Source organism: Anabrus simplex, chromosome 4, assembly GCF_040414725.1.
Source record: "Anabrus simplex isolate iqAnaSimp1 chromosome 4, ASM4041472v1, whole genome shotgun sequence".
Taxonomy (NCBI): Eukaryota; Metazoa; Arthropoda; class Insecta; order Orthoptera; family Tettigoniidae; genus Anabrus; species Anabrus simplex.
The window spans coordinates 52,320,857-52,338,492 of record NC_090268.1 but is presented as its reverse complement, the minus strand read 5'-3'; positions in this window follow the sequence as shown (position 1 = coordinate 52,338,492).

Here is a 17,636-nt window from a genome sequence, read left to right as displayed (position 1 = left end):
TGTAAATCCCCCGATTCTCGACAGATTCTTAATCCGAGTTCTTTGACGTCAGGAAGGGCAGCCGATCGAAAACCATAGTGTATGATGTGAGAGGCTAGATACAGCCAGTTTTGCATTAGGAAGGGCGACTCAACAAATTCTTGCGATTTAAAATCTTAGTCAGGAAGGGCATCCGGCTGTTAAACAATAGTTCGTGATACAGCGAATTAAAATCTTAGTTCTTGCACTAATATCGAACATGCATCGCAAAAGCGAGAGTGTTCAGGTTTAGACTTGAATACATACTACTGTTTATAGTACGATGTTGTAGAACACTGCATTGCAATCAAACACTTTTGAGAAAAAAATATCTGTTCTCAACATACTTACCGAACTAGATGATAACATACTTTCAAATTTAATCAACACCTACTCTTATTTCTTCTTCGAGAGGAAGGAGTAGGCGGAGGAGAATGTAATACCTAAACTAGAATCGAGCACTGCACTCGATACTACATATGATCAGAACATTAATTGATGTATTCAAAACACTAGATAAGTGATCAAGACTAGATAAAATCTTAGTTCTTGCACTAATATCGAACATGCATCGCAAAAGCGAGAGTGTTCAGGTTTAGACTTGAATACATACTACTGTTTATAGTACGATGTTGTAGAACACTGCATTGCAATCAAAACACTGTTTAGAAAAAGAAAAAAATTCTTTCTGAACATGAGCTAGACAATAATCAACACCTACTCTTATTTCTTCTTCTAGAGGAAGGAGTAGGAGGAGGAGAATGTGATACCTAAACTAGAATCGAATACCTCAGTCGATACTACATATGATCAGAACATTAATTGATGTGTTCAAAACACTAGATAAGTGATCAAGACTAGATTCGAACACTGTACCCGATACTACATATGATCAGAACATCAGTAGATGTGTTTACAACATGTCTGGGGTATACCTTTGTTCTAAGAAAAAAAATTAGGTTTAGACTTGAATACATACTACTGTTTATAGTACGATGTTGTAGAACACTGCATTGCAATCAAACACTGTTTAGAAAAAAAGCTTTCTGAACATGAGCTAGACAATAACATACTTACGAATTTAATCAACACTTACTCTTATTTCTTCTTCGAGAGGAAGGAGTAGGAGGAGGAGGAGAATGTGATACCTAAACTAGAATCGAGCACTGCACTCGATACTACATATGATCAGAACATTAATTGATGTGTTCAAAACACTAGATAAGTGATCAAGACTAGATTCGAACACTGTACCCGATACTACATATGATCAGAACATCAGTAGATGTGTTTACAACATGTCTGGGGTATACCTTTGTTCTAAGAAAAAAAATTAGGTTTAGACTTGAATACATACTACTGTTTATAGTACGATGTTGTAGAACACTGCATTGCAATCAAACACTGTTTAGAAAAAAAGCTTTCTGAACATGAGCTAGACAATAACATACTTACGAATTTAATCAACACTTACTCTTATTTCTTCTTGGAGAGGAAGGAGTAGGAGGAGGAGGAGAATGTGATACCTAAACTAGAATCGAGCACTGCACTCGGTACTACATATGATCAGAACATTAATTGATGTGTTCAAAACACTAGATAAGTGATCAAGACTAGATTCGAACACTGTACCCGATACTACATATGATCAGAACATCAGTAGATGTGTTTACAACATGTCTGGGGTATACCTTTGTTCTAAGAAAAAAAAATTAGGTTTAGACTTGAAAACATACTACTGTTTATAGTGCGATGTTGTAGAACACTGCATTGCAATCAAACGCTGTTTAGAAAAAAAAATTCTCTTCTGAACATGAGCTAGACAATAACATACTTACGAATTTAATCAACACCTACTCTTATTTCTTCTTCTAGAGGAAGGAGTAGGAGGAGGAGGAGAATGTGATACCTAAACTAGAATCGAGCACTGCACTCGATACTACATATGATCAGAACATTAATTGATGTGTTCAAAACACTAGATAAGTGATCAAGACTAGATTCGAACACTGTACCCGATACTACATATGATCAGAACATCAGTAGATGTGTTTACAACATGTCTGGGGTATACCTTTGTTCTAAGAAAAAAATTAGGTTTAGACTTGAAAACATACTACTGTTTATAGTGCGATGTTGTAGAACACTGCATTGCAATCAAACACTGTTTAGAAAAAAAAATTCTCTTTTGAACATAAGCTAGACAATAACATACTGTCAAATTTAATCAACACCTACTCTTATTTCTTCTTCGAGAGGAAGGAGTAGGAGGAGGAGAATGTAATACCTAAACTAAAATAAAAGAATATGTTAATTCTACATTATTTATTTTATATTATTTATTCCTTCTTAGATCTTCACATCGGACATTGCAACAGTATAATCATCTACTACTTGAGATGTCGGTGTAACTATTTTTTACTATTGGCTTTACGTCGCACCTACACAGATAGCTCTTATGGTGACGATAGGACATGTAAGGGCTAGGAGTGGGAAGGAAGCGGCCGTGGCCTTAATTAAGGTACAGCCCCAGCATTTGCCTGGTGTATTTATTCCTTCTTAGATCTTCACATCGGACATTGCAACAGTATAATCATCTTCTTCTTGAGATGTCGATGTGCCTAAAAAGAACGAAAATATATAGATGTAGCGTGGAAGTACTTGTGATGATAGGATATAGAAAAGTAAGTTAATTTGTTAACAGGTAACCTAGCTAAAGACCTTTACTACCTAGCGTAAAAGCAAATGTGATAATAGGATATCGAAAGGATAGGTCACCTAGCCTAGAGTTGCAACGTGCAGAAGAAACCAAGTTTCAGCCTATTAAGACCGGCATGTAAGATTAAAGAGAGCAACTATTCATCAATAGAGATTAGACTAAATTCGCGATGCTGGGAAGAAACTGAGTTTCAGCTGATTAAGGTCAGACATGGTCGTGAGTTTTTAAAAGCAAACAGAAAGCGATAAATGTTCTATACCTAACAAAGTCGAAGCACTCTTGTTGTTAAAAAATATACTAACTCAATATCCTTTCCTCTAGTCGCAAAGAAAAAACGAAAATTTAATTACTAACGATTAACCAGCATGTGAGATTAAAGAGAGCAACTATTTATCAATAGACTAAATTCGCGATGCTCGGAAGAAACCGAGTTTCAGCCCGTTGAGGACAGACATAGCTATGTGTACGTGTTTGAAATTATACCACGTCTATAGTATGCGGGTTGAAGAGAATAACTATTTATGATTAGCTTAAAGTTACGATGTTTGAGAAGAAACCAAGTTTCAGCCCGTTGAGGATTGGCATAGCTATGTGCGCGTGTTTGAAATTATACCTCGTCTATAGTATGCGGGTTGAAGAGAACAACTATTTATCAATAGACTAAAGTTACGATGTTTTAGAAGAAACCAAGTTTCAGCCTGTTGAGGGCAGACATAGCTATGTGCGCGTGTTTGAAATTATACCTCGTCTATAGCGTGAGGATTAAAGAGAAAAACTATTTATCAATAGCTTAAAGTTACGATGTTTTAGAAGAAACCAAGTTTCAACCTGTTGAGGATAGACATAGCTATGTGCGCGTGTTTGAAATTATACCTCGTCTATAGTATGCGGGTTGAAGAGAACAACTATTTATCAATAGACTAAAGCTACGATGTTTTAGAAGAAACCAAGTTTCAGCCTGTTGAGGGCAGACATAGCTATGTGCGCGTGTTTGAAATTATACCTCGTCTATAGCGTGAGGATTAAAGAGAAAAACTATTTATCAATAGCTTAAAGTTACGATGTTTTAGAAGAAACCAAGTTTCAACCTGTTGAGGATAGACATAGCTATGTGCGCGTGTTTTTGAAATTATACCACGTCTATAGTATGCGGGTTGAAGAGAACAACTATTTATAAATAGCTTAAAGTTACGATGTTTTAGAAGAAACCAAGTTTCAGCCCGTTGAGGACAGACATAGCTATGTGTGTGTTTTTGAAATTATACCACGTCTATAGTATGAGGATTAAAGAGAACAACTATTTATCTCAAGCTTAAAGTTACGATGTTTTAGAAGAAACCAAGTTTCAGCCCGTTGAGGATAGACATAGCTATGTGTGCGTGTTTGAAATTATACCACGTCTATAGTATGCAGGTTGAAGAGAACAACTATTTATCAATAGCTTAAAGTTACGATGTTTGAGAAGAAACCAAGTTTCAGCCCGTTGAGGACAGACATAGCTATGTGTGTGTGTGTGTGTTTGAAATTATACCACGTCTATAGTATGAGGATTAAAGAGAACAACTATTTATCAATAGCTTAAAGTTACGATGTTTTAGAAGAAACCAAGTTTCAGCCTGTTGAGGGCAGACATAGCTATGTGCGCGTGTTTGAAATTATACCTCGTCTATAGCGTGAGGATTGAAGAGAACAACTACTTATGATTAGCTTAAAGTTACGATGTTTGAGAAGAAACCAATTTTCAGCCTGTTGAGGATAGACATAGCTATGTGCGCGTGTTTTTGAAATTATACCACGTCTATAGTATGAGGATTAAAGAGAACAACTATTTATGATTAGCTTAAAGTTACGATGTTCGGAAGAAACCAAGTTTCAGCCTGTTGAGGATAGACATAGCTATGTGTGCGTGTTTGAAATTATACCTCGTCTATAGCGTGAGGATTAAAGAGAACAACTATTTATCAATAGACTAAAGTTACGATGTTTTAGAAGAAACCAAGTTTCAACCTGTTGAGGATAGACATAGCTATGTGTGCGTGTTTGAAATTATACCACGTCTATAGTATGCAGGTTGAAGAGAACAACTATTTATCAATAGCTTAAAGTTACGATGTTTGAGAAGAAACCAAGTTTCAGCCCGTTGAGGACAGACATAGCTATGTGTGTGTGTGTGTTTGAAATTACACCACGTCTATAGCGTGAGGATTAAAGAGAACAACTATTTATCAATAGCTTAAAGTTACGATGTTTTAGAAGAAACCAAGTTTCAGCCTGTTGAGGATAGACATAGCTATGTGTGCGTGTTTGAAATTATACCACGTCTATAGTATGCAGGTTGAAGAGAACAAATATTTATCAATAGCTTAAAGTTACGATGTTTGAGAAGAAACCAATTTTCAGCCCGTTGAGGACAGACATAGCTGTGTGTGTGTGTTTGAAATTATACCACGTCTATAGTATGAGGATTAAAGAGAACAACTATTTATCAATAGCATAAAGTTACGATGTTTTAGAAGAAACCAAGTTTCAGCCTGTTGAGGACAGACATAGCTATGTGCACGTGTTTGAAATTATACCTCGTCTATAGCGTGAGGATTGAAGAGAACAACTATTTATCAATTGCTTAAAGTTACGATGTTTTAGAAGAAACCAAGTTTCAGCCTGTTGAGGATAGACATATCTATGTGTGTGTGTTTGAAATTATACCTCGTCTATAGCGTGAGGATTAAAGAGAACAACTATTTATCAATAGCTTAAAGTTACGATGTTTTAGAAGAAACCAAGTTTCAGCCTGTTGAGGATAGACATAGCTATGTGTGTGTGTTTGAAATTATACCTCGTTTATAGCGTGAGGATTAAAGAGAACAACTATTTATCAATAGCTTAAATTTACGATGTTTTAGAAGAAACCAAGTTTTAGCCCGTTGAGGATAGACATAGCTATGTGCGCGTGTTTGAAATTATACCTCGTCTATAGCGTGAGGATTAAAGAGAACAACTATTTATCAATAGACTAAAGTTACGATGTTTTAGAAGAAACCAAGTTTCAGCCTGTTGAGGATAGACATAGCTATGTGTGCGTGTTTGAAATTATAGCACGTCTATAGTATGCGGGTTGAAGAGAACAACTATTTATGATTAGCTTAATGTTACGATGTTTTAGAAGAAACCAAGTTTCAGCCCGTTGAGGATAGACATAGCTATGTGCGCGTGTTTGAAATTATACCACGTCTATAGTATGAGGATTAAAGAGAACAACTATTTATCAATAGCTTAAAGTTACGATGTTTTAGAAGAAACCAAGTTTCAGCCCGTTGAGGATAGACATAGCTATGTGTGCGTGTTTGAAATTATACCACGTCTATAGTATGCGGGTTGAAGAGAACAACTATTTATCAATAGCTTAAAGTTACGATGTTTTAGAAGAAACCAAGTTTCAGCCCGTTGAGGATAGACATAGCTATGTGCATGTGTTTGAAATTACACCTCGTCTGTAGCGTGAGGATTAAAAAGAACAACTATTTATCAATAGACTAAAGTTACGATGTTTTAGAAGAAACCAAGTTTCAGCCTGTTGAGGACAGACATAGCTATGTGCGCGTGTTTGAAATTATACCTCGTCTATAGCGTGAGGATTAAAGAGAACAACTATTTATCAATAGACTAAAACAGTTCTACCTTAACTTAAGATAAAGGCTGAAGAATAATATTCGCAGCAGACGGGAGATGTGTACATGTAGTAAACGCATACTGAGAACTGTGAGGAGCACTTCACGCAGACTGTGGCGACTAAATATGCTCCTTATCACCAAGCGGATATCAAAATCGCTGACAACTGCAGTACAGTCAGAACGAAGTGTTTATGCAACAAGAGCTCCCTTGTAATCCCGCAGGCTGACGTATTTAAGCCGGAATCGAACCTCCTGTTGATGCCAAGGTGTCAGAATTTAAGATTTCGAGCCTTGGAAAGTTAGCGCGCGATCCTCGACTTCTCGAGGCTACATACGCGGTATTCCTTACCTGTAGGTATTGAGCTAAAACTAGATCACGTAATGACGATCGCGCAGGCCCCCCCCTCGCCTAGCATTTACGGTTTCTAGTTCGAACCCGCTATCTTCCGAAGTAGCGAGAATGATTGAAGAGTGTTGAGGGTGAATCATTTGTCGGATGGAGGCGTTAAGCTGTGTGCAGGCTTCTTCGGTAGGAGTAGGCTATGTCGGGACATCGATTTACAATCCTAGTCAGGAAGGGTACGCGATTCAAATCCTGGCAACTTATGCCGTCGGGAAGGGCATCTAGCTAGATCATGTTATGACGATCGCGCAGGTCCCTCGCCTAGCATTTACAGCTTCCAGTTCGAACCCGCTATCTTCCGAAGTAGCGAGAATGATTGAAGAGTGTTTGAGGGTGATTCATTTGTTGGATAGAGGCGTTAAGCTGTGTGCAGGCTTCTTCGGTAGGAGTAGGCTATGTTGTAATGTTCGGAAGAAACCAAGTTTCAGCCTACTGAGGTCGGACATTGTCGTGAGGGGTTTGAGTTCAGCTCGAGAAGCTGCTAATAATTTTAATGCGAACTGTACGCGTGTAGCGGACTCTGTACCCTGCTGAGGCAAACACATTCCAGCGAGGAGCTAGCGAGCCGGATGCAGCTTGCGTGCACGCGCGCGTGTGTGTGTAGGCATGCTATCCCAGAATAATTTTTCCTCGTTCTACAGTCTGTTACCCTTCCTGATGTAACAAGACTAGGATTTATTTTTTAGACTGCACTTGGCTAGAAATAGCTACATAAAATATCACAAGAATTTGTTGAGGCGCCCTTCCTAATGCAAAACTGGCTGTATCTAGCCTCTCACATCATACACTATGGTTTTCGATCGGCTGCCCTTCCTGACGTCAAAGAACTCGGATTAAGAATCTGTCGAGAATCGGGGGATTTACAGCTAGATGCACTTCTTAGATTTTAAATCGCGAACTATTGTTTTACTGCCGGATGCCCTTCCTGACTAAGATTTTTAAAATCGCAAGAATTTGTTGAGTTACCGTTCCTGACGCAAAACTGGCGGTATCTAGCCTCTTACATCATACACTATTGTTTTCGACCAGTTGCCCTTCCTGACAACTCGGATTAAGAATCTGTCGAGAATCGGGGATTTACAGCTAGATGCACTTCTTAGATTTTAAATCGCGAACTATTGTTTTACTGCCGGATGCCCTTCCTGACTAAGAGTTTTAAAATTGCAAGAATTTGTTGAGTCGCCCTTCCTAATGCAAAACTGGCAGTATCTAGCCTCTTACATCATACACTATGGTTTTCGACCGGTTGCCCTTCCTGACAACTCGGATTAAGAATCTGTCGAGAATCGGGGGATTTACAGCTAGCTTTAATTGTAAATCACGAACTATTGTTTTACAGCCGGATGCCCTTCCTGACTAAGATTTCAAATCGCAAGTATTTGTTGAGTTGTCCTTCCTATCGCAAAACTGGCAGTATCTAGCCTCATACACTATGGTTTTCGACCGGTTGCCCTTCCTGACGCTGAAAGACCAGGATTTAGCCAGTTACCCTTCGTGATGTAACAAGACTAGGACTGCACTTGGCTAGAAATAGCCACACGAAATTATTATATAGAAATAGAATTGCTAGGCTGATGACAGTTGCGCGTGAGTTTGCAAAGCACGTGGAATTTGCCGCTACTGGGGCAGCACTGTTCTCTCTGGATTAAAAGCTTTGTTTCCAAACAAGAGCACGTGGGATTTACCGCCACCGGGCAGCACGGTGATTGAAGATGGCGGATGACAGCTGTCAGAAAAGCACATGGGTTTGTAAAGCATGTGGAATTCATCGCCACCGGGCAGCACGGTGATTAAAGATGGCGGATGATAGCTGTCAAAAAAAGGGGTATAGGTTTGTAAAGCATTTAGAAATTGCCGCCACCACATAGAGTGTAGCACTGAGGTTTGTGATGCAAGATGGCGGATGACAGCTGCACGTGGCTTTGTAGAGCACGTGGAATTTACCGCCACCGGGCAGCACTGAGGTTTCGGTTGCAAGATGGCGGATGACGTACCACATTTCAAAGGTAAGTAGCTAAAGAGGGCAGCACGATGCTCAAAGATGGCGGATGACAGCTGCACGTGGCTTTGTTTCCAAACAAGAGCACGTGGAATTTGCCGTCACTACATAGAGTGCAGCACTGAGGTTTCGGATGCAAGATGGCGGATGATGTACCACATTTCAAAGGTAAGTAGCTAAAGAGGGCAGCACGATGCTCAAAGATGGCGGATGACAGCTGCACGTGGCTTTGTTTCCAAACAAGAGCACGTGGAATTTGCCGTCACCAGGCAGCACTGAGGTTTCGGATGCAAGATGGCGGATGATGTACCACATTTCAAAGGTAAGTAGCTAAAGAGGGCAGCACGATGCTCAAAGATGGCGGATGACAGCTGCACGTGGCTTTGTTTCCAAACAAGAGCACGTGGAATTTGCCGTCACTACATAGAGTGCAGCACTGAGGTTTCGGATGCAAGATGGCGGATGACAACTGTCAAAGGTAAGTAGCTAAAGAGGGCAGCACGGTGCTCAAAGATGGCGCATCTAAAGAGGGCAGCACAGTGCTCAAAGATGGCGGATGACAGCTGTCAAAAAAGCACGTGGCTTTGTTTATCTCGAGCTAGTGAGGTTAAGTTGGTAGCACTAAGGTTTAGGCCCGCCAAGATGGCAGCACTACCGATGACAGGTGATGAAAGAGGGCAGCACAGTGCTCTGTGGTTAAAGATGGCGGATGACAGCTGTCAAAAAAGCACGTGGCTTTGTTTACCACGCGCTAGTTAGGTTAAGTTGGTACCACTAAGGATTAGGCCCGTCAAGATGGCAGTACTGAGGTTAGCGATGCGTTGTTGTCTGTCAAAAAGCACGTGGCTTTGTTTACAAATCTGTCAGAAAGCACGTGGCTGTCAAAAAACACGTGGCTTTGTTTACCTCACATTAGTTAGGTTAAGTTGGCACTACTGAGGTTTAGGCCCGTCAAGATGGCAGTACTGAGGTTAGCGATGCGTTGTTGTCTGTCAAAACGCACGTGGCGTTGTTTACAAATCTGTCAAAAAGCACGTGGCTGTCAAAAAGCACGTGGCTTTGTTTACCTCATGCTAGTTAGGTTAAGTTGGCACTAGTGAGGTTTAGGCCCGTCAAGATGGCAGCAGTGAGGTTAGCGATGCGTTGTTGTCGATGACAGCTGTCAAAAAGCACGTGGCTTTGTTTACAAATTCAAATCTCGCGCCAAAATTCAAATCTCCCGCCAAAATTCAAATTTCCCGCCAAAATTCAAATTTCCCGCGCCGCGGGCGGCGGAGGAGGCGGCAGAACTGTCCAGTTATACTACTAACCTACTCTAGCGCCCTCAATATCCTATTTACACGGACGTGAACCCACGTCCACCAGGCAGAATTTTGTGTCAACATGGCAATCATAACAGTAGCATAGTGCCAAGATCACATTAGTAAAATACGCAACCCTAAGAATGCGAATCAAACAAAAAAAAGAAGAGGAGGTAAAATGGTTAAAATAAATGACGCACTGTGTTTTCAAAAGGCTTCTCTGCCAAAGGAGAATGACCTACCTCCAGAGCGATTTAAAAATGGCCGAGCTCACCCCAATACAGAGCAGGCGAACATTGACCTGCAGTCAGGTCTGGAGCCCCTCCCTACATCAAAAAAAACTTGTAAACAAACTAACGCTAGACGTCTTACCCTACATTCTTTCACAAAGGGACTTTCAAGCTTCTACACATAGCAGCAAATGGCCACAAAAATAAGTGAGGAAAGACACATCTCACATACGCCCCTGACTTCATTTAACCACCCACACGGGTCGCAGTTAAATCACATAAAGTGTTCTACAATACTATCACATCAAACCATCACCGTCAATATGCGGCGTATCAACAGTACCCTTGGGGGTCAGAGGTTCAAACCCAACGTTTGGCAGAGTAGCACGGAGTCGAATAGCGTTAGAAAGCCTGCGCCTCCGCTATAGTTTACGCCCGTCTAAGGCACGTAAATAGAGCCCCTTAACTAAATAAATACCATCGGCATGCCTACCTTACATTACGCAGATATGTCTGCCCTTCCCCTAGAATATAATGGGAATTACACATAGTGATCCTAATCCTACAAGTAAAATGTATTTAACGACCGACCCAAAGGAAAATATCCGGTCTATCGTACTCAAACAAATACGTATCACTAGGCACACTACCTCTTGCCGCGATAACAAAAATTACCTCATTGTCTGCTTTACATAAAGATGAAAAAATCTAACTACTCTTACCCTTAGATATATCAAAACAATCTTAATACGCAACCTGATGGGCCACAATCAAATCCTATATTAATATTTACACGTTTAATTCTACTATCTCTGCGTGACACCTTAACTCTACCATATGTCTAGTAATTCATGGTCCACTTATCTCATTGTTGTTCTCCTCCTCTCTCCCTCCGGGTAGGCTAGCATGATTTAGCCCATCACGGTAGAGGTCTATGCCAGGGTCGTTTCTTGGAGTCCGGTCTTCCTGCCCCGCTGGCCCATGGTGCTGTCTTCTTCTTGAGGGATGCCTCGTTCAAGGTAGCGTCTTCGAAGCCACGTTCTGAAGTTCTTGCACCTCACCCCCCTCGGAATATCTCGACTTCTTACTACAATGAAATATTCACTTTAAACACAACGCCACATTCTGGACATTTATTTAGGTTGAACTAGCACACAGCGCTAACACTTTGCAATACACACTCCTCGTCCTCCATTCTCGTATAACTGCATACTCGCTAACTTGTGCACTGTGCCACAAACTATTTTCTGCTCTAGAGACTATCCACACGGTTATTGTGTTTTTATGCCCGCTTAACTTGGATTCAACAGTCTATCAGAGGATAAATATAGACCTCCTTAGCCTATTGTCCACACTTCCTGGGCACCTCGGGAGCTTCGCGAGGAATTCTGGCGGGAAATTTGAATTTTGGCGCGAGATTTGAATTTGTAAACAAAGCCACGTGCTTTTTGACAGCTGTCATCGACAACAACGCATCGCTAACCTCACTGCTGCCATCTTGACGGGCCTAAACCTCAGTAGTACCAACGTAACCTAACTAGCATGAGGTAAACAAAGCCACGTGTTTTTTGACAGCCACGTGCTTTTTGACAGACAACAACGCATCGCTAACCTCAGTACTGCCATCTTGACGGGCCTAAACCTCAGTAGTGCCAACTTAACCTAACTAGCGCGAGTTAAACAAATCCACGTGCTTTTTGACAGCCATGTGCTTTTTGACAGATTTGTAAACAAAGCCACGTGCTTCTTGACAGACAACAACGCATCGCTAACCTCAGTACTGCCATCTTGACGGGCCTACACCTCAGTAGTGCCAACTTTACCTAACTAGCGCGAGGTAAACAAAGCCACGTGTTTTTTTGACAGCCACGTGCTTTTTTTGACAGCTGTCATCCGTCATCTTTAAACCACAAAGCACTGTGCTGCCCTCTTTAGATGCAAAATTCGTCACCTGTCATCCGCAGTGCTGCCATCTTGACGGGTCCAAACCTTAGTGCTACCAACTTAACCTAACTAGCGCGAGGTAAACGAAGCCACGTGCAGCTGTCATCCGCCATCTTTAATCTATAGAGCACAGTGGTGCCCTCTTTAGCTACTTACCTTTGAAATGTGGTGGTGGATAATTTGAAAAATTCTTTTGACAGCTATCATCTCTAACAATGGCGACTATACATAGGCTGTTAAGGCCTTATCATTGTCCTCCTCCTCCTCCTCCTCCTTCTCTACCTCCTCCTCCGCCTCTTATGTCATGGCATAGCTTTATATCGAACAAGCTTAAACCTGCATCGCGAAGGCAAGCGTGTGCAGCGATAACATTATTATGCATGTTTAGACTTTCGAAACATAAGAAGAGTAGAATTAAACGCTGTACTCGATACGACATGTCATCAGAACATTGATTGATGCGTTCAGAAAACAAAATAAGTGATCAAGACTAGAATCGAACACTGTACTCAATACATCATGTGTTTAGAATATGTCAGGGGATACCCTTGTTCTAAGAAGATAAGATTGAAACATAACAAGACTAGAATAGAACACTGTAATCGATGTTGCTAACTTCAACATGTGATCAGAACATTGATTGATGTGTTCAGAACACAAAATAAGTGATCATGACTAGAATCGAAAACTGTACTCGATACAACATGTGATCAGAACATTGATCGATGTGTTCAGAACACAAAATAAGTGATCAAGACTAGAATCGAACACTGTACTCAATACAACATGTGTTTAGAACATGTTAGGGGGTACCCTTGTTCTAAGAAGATCAGAATGAAACATAACAAGACTAGAATCGAACACTGTAATCGATGTTGTTAACCTCAACATATGATCAGAACATTGTTTGATGTGTTCAGAGCAAAAGTACAATTTTGATGATTTGCTTAGTGTAAAATCAAAAACTATGGAAACACACTGTGCACATATCGCATAGCTAACTCGCTCAGTAAGCAATATTGCAAAACTACAACTTCAATGATTTGCCTAGTGTAAAAATCAAAAAACACACTGTACCTATACTGCGCAGCTAACTCGCTCGGTAAACGATATAGCCAAAGTATAACTTCAAATTATTTACCTTCCATCATTCGTCTTGTGTGAAAATCAGTCGAACAAGTTATCGCATAAACATGTAACATGAAATATCAGTCAATCTGTTGGCATGGGTTACAAGCATGTAGCTTATGCGGGAAGTAAAATTAAACAGAACGCTAGTGCTATAAGAAATACTCTGCTTACATTTAAGTCCCTAGCTGTTGAACAAGTTATTACATAAATATGTAACATGAAATATCGGTTCGGAAACATATTGTTTCAAGGATGAAAGGACTCTTCCTCCTCCTTACCGCACATTCCTTGTAGGGCTAAGGGGCTAATGGGCTAAAGGGCTAATGGGCAAAAGGGCTAAAGGGCTAATGGGCTAAAGGTCTAAAGGGCTGAAGGAGCAACAACCTCATCGATCGCTATCAGCAAGAACGCTTGTACTTTGTTAAGTGTAGAAAATTAATCTTTATTTGTAAATGGTTTCATGTTCAGAACAAGGAATGGAACCTAGGGGTTACGTCTTACCTAATAAAATCCCCGAGGTGCGATGAGTTACGTTTTTCGAACTAGTGTTTGGAACACTGAACGTTTCAAGATGATAGCAGAGAGTTTAGCAATCTTCTGTTGTTGGATTATAAATTCCGCGCTACAACATGCATAAGGTGGCAGCCTTGAGGTTTACCGCCGTAAAGATGACAGCATTGAGGTTAGCGACGCCCTATTGTCCTTCAAAGTGAGGTTAGGGTTCGTCAAGAAGACAGCTGTCAAAGAAAGCACGTGGCTATGTTTACCAAACAAGAGCACGTGGTCGTGACGTCACGGTCACGTAATCAATCCTTAGCTCGACGTCGTTAAGAGCAGCATTAGGATTAGCTATGCTCAAAAGTCTTGGGGACAGAGCAGCAGTATGAATTGCCATGTTTCAAAGTGTGTACACATCACCTATCGATTTTACATGCATCGACCATCGAACTAAACTTCTTCCGCTAGATTGTGCTGCTATCTTAGCATAACCTATACGCGTGATCTTAAAGTGCAAAGAATAGCTATGTCAGTAGTATAATTGGATGGTTCTGGCGCCTCCTCCTCCTCCGGCTCTCGGGAGAGGCCTCCTCCTCCCGCGGGAAATTTGAATTTTGGCGGGAAATTTGAATTTTGGCGGGAGATTTGAATTTGTAAACAAAGCCACGTGCTTTTTGACAGCTGTCATCGACAACAACGCATCGCTAACCTCAGTACTGCCATCTTGACGGGCCTAAACCTCACTAGTGCCAACTTAACCTAACTAGCATGAGGTAAACAAACCCACGTGTTTTTTGACAGCCACGTGCTTTTTGACAGACAACAACGCATCGCTAACCTCAGTACTGCCATCTTGACGGACCTAACCCTCAGTAGTGCCAACTTAACCTCACTAGCATGAGGTAAACAAAGCCACGTGTTTTTTGACAGCCACGTGCTTTTGACAGATTTGTAAACAAAGCCACATGCTTTTTGACAGACAACAACGCATCGCTAACCTCAGTACTGCCATCTTGACGGACCTAAACCTTAGTGGTACCAACTTAACCTCACTAGCGCGAGGTAAACAAAGCCACGTGCTTTTTGACAGCCACATGCTTTTTTGACAGCTGTCATCCGCCATCTTTAAACCACAAAGCACTGTGCTGCCCTCTATATCGCAGTAGCTGCAAAATTCGTCACCTGTCATCGGCAGTGCTACCATCTTGACGGGTCTAAACCTTAGTGCTACCAACTTAACCTCACTAGCGCGAGATAAACAAAGCTACGTGTTTTTTGACAGCTGTCATCCGCCATCTTTAATCCAGAGAGCACAGTGCTGCCCTCTTTAGCTACTTACCTTTGAAATGTGGTGGCGGATAATTTGAAAAATGCTTTTTGACAGCAGCCATCTTGCATCGCAAACCTCAGTGCTGCCCTCTTTAGCTAGATACCTGTGGTAGCAGACAATTCCACGTGACAGCAGCCATCTTTAATCAAGAGAGCACCGTGCTGCCCTCTATGTGGTGGCGGCAAATTGAAAAATTCCACGTGCTCTTGTTTGGAAACAAACTCACGTGCTTTTTTGACAGCTACCATCCACCATCTTTAATCAACAGAGCACAGTGCTGTACTCTTTAGCTAGATACCTTTGAAATGTGGTGGCGGCAATTTGAAAAATTCTATGTGCTCTTGTTGGGAAACAAAGCCACGTGCTTTTTTGACAGCTGTCATCCGCCATCTTTAATCAATAGAGCACCGTGCTGCTATCATGCGGGCAATTTCATCACCTATCACCCGCCATCTTTAATCTACAGAACACCGTGCTGCCCTCTTTATGGCTACTACCTTAAGCATGTAGTAGCGGGCAATTTGAAAAGTTCTGTTAGCTATCATCCGCCATCTTTAATCAAGAGAGCACCGTGCTGCCATCTTTATCTAGATACCTTTGAAATGTGGTGGCGGCAAATTGAAAAATTCCACATGCTCTTGTTTGGAAACAAACTCACGTGCTTTTTGACAGCTACCATCCGCCATCTTTAATCAACAGAGCATAGTGCTGCCCTCTTTAGTTTGAAATGTGGTGGCGGCAAATTCCACATGCTCTTGTTTGGTAAACATAGCCACGTGCTTTTTTGACAGCTATCATCCGCCATCTTTAATCCAGAGAGCACCGTGCTGCCCTCTTTATCGCAGTAGATGTAAATTCGTCACCTGTCATACGCAGTGCTGCTATCTTTAGCTAGATACCTTTGAAATGTGGTGGTGGATAATTTAAAAAGAAAAATTCTACAGCAGTCCTCTCTCGACGCTAATTGCATAAGATGGCGGCTATACATGACTCCTTAAGGGTGCTTACGCAAGATGGCTGCTATACACAGGTTCTTATGAGACGCCCTTGGGATGCTTGCGCAAGATGGTGGTTATACAAGGCTCCTTATGAGACACCCTAGTGATGCTTGCGCAAGATGGCGGTTGCTCTTATGAGGCGGCTTAAGGGTCCTTGCACAAGATGGCTAGAGATGCCCTAAGGATGCTTGCGCAAGATGGCGGACACAAGATGGCGGCTATACACGTCTCCTTATGAGACGCCTTAAGGGTGCTTGCGCAAGATGGCTGCTACTCTTAGCTTAGAGGCTAACGTGTCGTGCTAGTTCGATTCATTAAATTTAGGGCTTAAATGCAAAATGTTAAATATCTCGAAAGCAGTGCACCGTAGAGCAAAACGGACAAAATTTTTCTGCCTAATACCTAGGTTCGCAGTATGAGGAACAAGAAAATCATAGTCTAATGATGGGATCAACGGTTCGGTTCCTACTTAGGCCCTTTGGCATTTGCTCTGTTTTAGCTTGTATTGAAGCGAGTCTTCGTAACATGATCAGGTTTAGCTATGGTAGAGAGTATAACGTGCCGTGCAGGTTCGATTCATTAAATTTGGAGGCTTAAATGCAAAATGTTAAATATCTCGAAAACGATGCATCGTAGAGCAAAACGGACAAAATTTTTCCGCCTAATACGTAGGTTCGTAGTATCAGGAACAAGAAAACACATAGTCTAATGATGAGATCAACGGTTCGATTCCTACTTAAGCCCTTTGCCATTCGCAGCTATCTATTTCTACAAGATGGTGGCTGCTCTTATGAGAAACAAGATGCCTTGAGACGTCCTAGGGATGCTTACGCAAGATGGCAGACACAAAATGGTGACTATACATAGCTCCTTATGAGACGGCCTAGGGGTGCTCACACAAGATGGCGGCTACTCTTATGAAGAAAGCTAGCTTAGAGGCTACTGCGCAAGATAACAGCTGCTGTTATGCATGTGGTGGAGGGCAATTTGAAATTCTATGTGCTTAATCAACAGAGCACCCTGCTGCCCTCTTTAGCTGAAATGTGGTGGTGGATAATTTGAAAAATTCTTTTGACAGCTATCATCTTTAAACAAAGGCGACTATACATAGGCTGTTAAGGCCTTATCATTCTCCTCCTCCTCCTCCTCCTCCTCCTCCTTCTCTACCTCCTCCTCCGCCTCTTATGTCAAGGCATAGCTTTATATCGAACAAGTTTAAACCTGCATCGCGAAGGCAAGCGTGTGCAGCGATAACATTATTGTGCATGTTTAGACTTTCGAAACATAAGAAGAGTAGAATCAAACGCTGTACTCGATACGACATGTGATCAGAACATTGATTGATGCGTTCAGAAAACAAAATAAGTGATCAAGACTAGAATCGAACAATGTAC